We start from the raw sequence: 5,019 nt of genomic DNA, 5'->3' as shown, positions 1-5,019 counted from the left end.
GTATGAAGTGTCGTTAAGCCCGCCACCACCCGACACAGGCAATTAGTAAGGGTTGTCACGTAAACAGTCTGTTAAGGCGATACGCGGGGTTCTTTGGTGTTGAGGTTTAGTTTTTGTTAACAGGACAATTTATCTTCTTGGTTCTTTCGGTAAAGTCACGTAGAAGGGAAATAATAAAATAATAAAAATTAAACATAATAAAATACAGGACAATTTAGTTCTAGATTTGAAGTAGATTTGAAGAAACCAAGGGGTACAATTTAGCTCATATACCGAAATGTAAATCTATCGTGGGGCCGGCTGTGTGACCGCGACTGAGAATAATGAGAACGCCGTTCCCACCTCTCGGCCGCCGCCTTTGTCTCTCCCAGCCGCAGACATTCCTCTTTGCCACGTGAAGAATGAACAGCAGAGACTCAAGTGACCCCCCCCCGCCACCATCAACCTACCCATACATCCAGCGCAGTGCGAGGCCGCACAAATATGTGCTCAATAAACACACTTCTTTAACGTAAAATACATATTTTCATATCTATAATATTAGAATATAATGTTTCGTGAGTATTACTGCCAACACGTTGCTCTTCTTAAACAATAGAAAATCTTTTACAGGCCCCATGGTGAAAAGGATGTCAGTACCCTGGTGTTACAAATAGTCCTCGCGACACTAGTGTGTTCTGTACTTGCTCCGGCAGTACATATACTAAAATTGGAACGATACAGAGAAGATTAGCATGGCCCCTGCGCAAGGATGACACGCAAATTCGTGAAGCGTTCCATATTTTTCACCTTTTAATTCACATTCTTGGACGGCTGCTTGTGTTGCGGCCGAGACGTCGTGAGAATGTGATTATGTTTAATATTTATTATTTTATTATTTCCCTTTTACGTGACTTTACCGAAAGATCCAAGAATATTCCTGTACCTAATGGCAAACAAGCGTTGCTGAATTTATTTGCTTACACGAATGATACACTAAGTGTCTTCAGATGGTTGGCATTACACAGATCTGGGGGCTGGCGAGGAAGTACAGCAAGTAGATTCCCGTACCTGTCTGTGCAGATCTTTGAGCGTTAGACTCATGTTTGTGGTTTTCCTGGCCATGTTGGTTTCTCCTTGAATGCAAAACTACACTGTGGCCCTCCCTCAAATATATACATTATTTGGTGACACTGCGTTGGCCCTTGCACGACACATCCCATATTTATTACTTTTCATACGTGCTGAATATACAAATGTGCAAATAAGAACGGCTTTGACCCGTCAGTAAATTCAAACTGCCTCTGACCCAGGACATCTTTGTGCCATCCATGAAGGCACCTCCAGTGTGCCCACCTGTTCTATCCCACAATGCACTCCGGCATAAAACATGCCAGTGAATCCCAACAAATATGTGCTCAATAAACACACTTCTTTAACGTAAAATATAATTAAAGTTGCAATGACATATCTATAATAATAGAATATAATGTTTCGTGAGTATTACTGCCAACACGTTGCTTTTTTTAAACACTAGAACATCTTTTACAGGCCCCATGATGAAAAGGATGTTAGTACCCTGGTGTTACAAATACCCGTCGCGACACGAGCATGTTCTGTACTTGCTCCGGCAGTACATATACTAAAATTGGAACGATACAGAGAAGATTAGCATGGCCCCTGCGCAAGGATGACACGCAAATTCGTGAAGCGTTCCATATTTTTCACCTTTTAATTCACATTCCTGAACGTCTGCTTGTGTTGCGGCCGAAACGTCGTGAGAATGTTATTATGTTTAATATGTATTATTTTATTATTTCCCTTCTACGTGACTTTACCGAAAGATCCAATAATATTCCTGTACCTAATGGCAAACAAGCGTTGCTCAATTTATTTGCTTACACGAATGATACACTAAGTGTCTTCAGGATTTCAGCTGGTTGGCATAACACAGATCCGGGGGCTGGCGAGGAAGTACAGCAAGTAGGTTCCCGTACCTGTCTGTGCAGATCTTTGAGCCTTAGACTGATGTTTGTGGTTTTCCTGCCACGTTGGTTTCTCCTTGAATGCAAAACTCCACTGTGGTCCTCCCTCAAATATATACATTCTTTGGTGACACTGCGTTGGCCCGTGCTCGAAACGTCGCATATTTATTACTTTTCCTACGTGCTGAATAGTCAAATGTGCAAATAAGAACGGCTTTGACCCGTCAGTAAATTCAAACTGCCTCTGACCCAGGACATCTTTGTGCCATCCATGAAGGCACCTCCAGTGTGCCCACCTGTTCTATCCCACAATGCACTCGGGCATACAATATGCCAGTGAATCCCAACAAATATGTGCTCAATAAACACACTTCTTTAAAGTAAAATACAATTAAAGTTGCATTTACATATCTATAATATTAGAATATAATGTTTCGTGAGTATTACTGCCAACACGTTGCTTTTTTTAAACACTAGAACATCTTTTACAGGCCCCATGATGAAAAGTATGTTAGTACCCTGGTGTTACAAATACCCGTCGCGACACGAGTGTGTTCTGTACTTGCTCCGGCAGTACATATACTAAAATTGGAACGATACAGAGAAGATTAGCATGGCCCCTGCGCAAGGATGACACGCAAATTCGTGAAGCGTTCCATATTTTTCACCTTTTAATTCACATTCTTGGACGGCTGCTTGTGTTGCGGCCGAGACGTCGTGAGAATGTGATTATGTTTAATATGTATTATTTTATTATTTCCCTTTTACGTGACTTTACCGAAAGATCCAAGAATATTCCTGTACCTAATGGCAAACAAGCGTTGCTGAATTTATTTGCTTACACGAATGATACACTAAGTGTCTTCAGATGGTTGGCATTACACAGATCTGGGGGCTGGCGAGGAAGTACAGCAAGTAGGTTCCCGTACCTGTCTGTGCAGCTCTTTGAGCGTTAGACTCATGTTTGTGGTTTTCCTGGCCATGTTGGTTTCTCCTTGAATGCAAAACTACACTGTGGCCGTCCCTCAAATATATACATTATTTGGTGACACTGCGTTGGCCCTTGCACGAAACATCCCATATTTATTACTTTTCATACGTGCTGAATATACAAATGTGCAAATAAGAACGGCTTTGACCCGTCAGTAAATTCAAACTGCCTCTGACCCAGGACATCTTTGTGCCATCCATGAAGGCACCTACAGTGTGCCCACCTGTTCTATCCCACAATGCACTCCGGCATAAAACATGCCAGTGAATCCCAACAAATATGTGCTCAATAAACACACTTCTTTAACGTAAAATATAATTAAAGTTGCAATGACATATCTATAATAATAGAATATAATGTTTCGTGAGTATTACTGCCAACACGTTGGTCTTTTTAAACACTAGAACATATTTTACAGGCCCCATGGTGAAAATGATGTTAGTACACTGGTGTTACAAATACCCGTCGCGACACGAGTGTAGTCTGTACTTGCTCCGGCAGTACATATACTAAAATTGGAACGATACAGAGAAGATTAGCATGGCCCCTGCGCAAGGATGACACGCAAATTCGTGAAGCGTTCCATATTTTTCACCTTTTAATTCACATTCCTGAACGTCTGCTTGTGTTGCGGCCGAAACGTCGTGAGAATGTTATTATGTTTAATATGTATTATTTTATTATTTCCCTTCTACGTGATTTTACCGAAAGATCCAAGAATATTCCTGTACCTAATGGCAAACAAGCGTTGCTCAATTTATTTGCTTACACGAATGATACACTAAGTGTCTTCAGGATTTCAGCTGGTTGGCATTACACAGATCTGGGGGCTGGCGAGGAAGTACAGCAAGTAGGTTCCCGTACCTGTCTTTTCAGATCTTTGAGCGTTAGACTCATGTTTGTAGTTTTCCTGGCCACGTTGGTTTCTCCTTGAATGCAAAACTCCACTGTGGTCCTCCCTCAAATATATACATTCTTTGGTGACACTGCGTTGGCCCGTGCTCGAAACGTCGCATATTTATTACTTTTCCTACGTGCTGAATGACCAAATGTGCTAATAAGAACGGCTTTGGCCCGTCAGTAAATTCAAACTGCTTCTGACCCAGGACATCTTTGTGCCATCCATGAAGGCACCTCCAGTGCGCCCACCTGTTCTATCCCACAATACACTCCGGCATAAAACATGCCAGTGAATCCCAACAAATATGTGCTCAATAAACACACTTCTTTAACGTAAAATACATATATACATATCTATAATATTAGAATATAATGTTTCGTGAGTATTACTGCCAACACGTTTCTTTTTTTAAACACTAGAACATCTTTTACAGGCCCCATGATGAAAAGTATGTTAGTACCCTGGTGTTACAAATACCCGTCGCGACACGAGTGTGTTCTGTACTTGCTCCGGCAGTACATATACTAAAATTGGAACGATACAGAGAAGATTAGCATGGCCCCTGCGCAAGGATGACACGCAAATTCGTGAAGCGTTCCATATTTTTCACCTTTTAATTCACATTCCTGAACGTCTGCTTGTGTTGCGGCCGAAACGTCGTGAGAATGTTATTATGTTTAATATGTAATATTTTATTATTTCCCTTCTACGTGACTTTACCGAAAGATCCAAGAATATTCCTGTACCTAATGGCAAACAAGCGTTGCTCAATTTATTTGCTTACACGAATGATACACTAAGTGTCTTCAGATGGTTGGCATTACACAGATCTGGGGGCTGGCGAGGAAGTACAGCAAGTAGGTTCCCGTACCTGTCTGTGCAGCTCTTGAATCCAGAGTCAAGAGAAGCGCATTGTGAAGAAGAGAGGCCATGCGTTGTATTGTTACAAGTCAAGATTTAATAAAAGAAGTGTGTTCCCGTCAAGGAGTTTCCTGCCGTCATTTTCCAATACTTCATCTGGCGTCAGAAGTGAAACGGGCTTCCAAGTATGGAGACGAGGAAGACCCGTAGGACCCACGGGATTGACCGCGAGGAATACCTGGACGACTCGGGGCCGCTGGTGGCGGGGGGTGAGGAAGAGGACTTGCCCACGCTGCAGGGTC

The 5,019-nt window shown here is 42.2% G+C and overlaps 5 non-coding genes across 5 annotated transcripts; all 5 read left to right on the top strand.

The window, feature by feature from the left end:
• The first annotated feature begins 679 nt into the window (after nucleotides 1-679).
• Nucleotides 680-786, top strand: LOC144717373 (U6 spliceosomal RNA). Its single transcript, XR_013585093.1, has one exon. It is a non-coding gene; the product is annotated as a U6 spliceosomal RNA (small nuclear RNA).
• Nucleotides 787-1,597: 811 nt separating this feature from the next.
• Nucleotides 1,598-1,704, top strand: LOC144717372 (U6 spliceosomal RNA). The gene has a single exon (XR_013585092.1). It is a non-coding gene; the product is annotated as a U6 spliceosomal RNA (small nuclear RNA).
• An 818-nt stretch (nucleotides 1,705-2,522) lies between these two features.
• Nucleotides 2,523-2,629, top strand: LOC144717371 (U6 spliceosomal RNA). Its single transcript, XR_013585091.1, has one exon. It is a non-coding gene; the product is annotated as a U6 spliceosomal RNA (small nuclear RNA).
• An 811-nt stretch (nucleotides 2,630-3,440) lies between these two features.
• LOC144717370 (U6 spliceosomal RNA) lies at nucleotides 3,441-3,547 on the top strand. Its single transcript, XR_013585090.1, has one exon. It is a non-coding gene; the product is annotated as a U6 spliceosomal RNA (small nuclear RNA).
• An 809-nt stretch (nucleotides 3,548-4,356) lies between these two features.
• LOC144717399 (U6 spliceosomal RNA) lies at nucleotides 4,357-4,463 on the top strand. The gene has a single exon (XR_013585117.1). It is a non-coding gene; the product is annotated as a U6 spliceosomal RNA (small nuclear RNA).
• The last annotated feature ends 556 nt before the right edge of the window (nucleotides 4,464-5,019 follow it).

The sequence above is a fragment of the Lampetra planeri genome, chromosome 3 (genome assembly GCF_965212315.1).
Source record: "Lampetra planeri chromosome 3, kcLamPlan1.2.h2, whole genome shotgun sequence".
Classification (NCBI taxonomy): domain Eukaryota; kingdom Metazoa; phylum Chordata; class Hyperoartia; order Petromyzontiformes; family Petromyzontidae; genus Lampetra; species Lampetra planeri.
The sequence above is the reverse complement of the archived record's forward strand: the minus strand, read 5'-3'. Positions and strand labels throughout refer to the sequence as shown.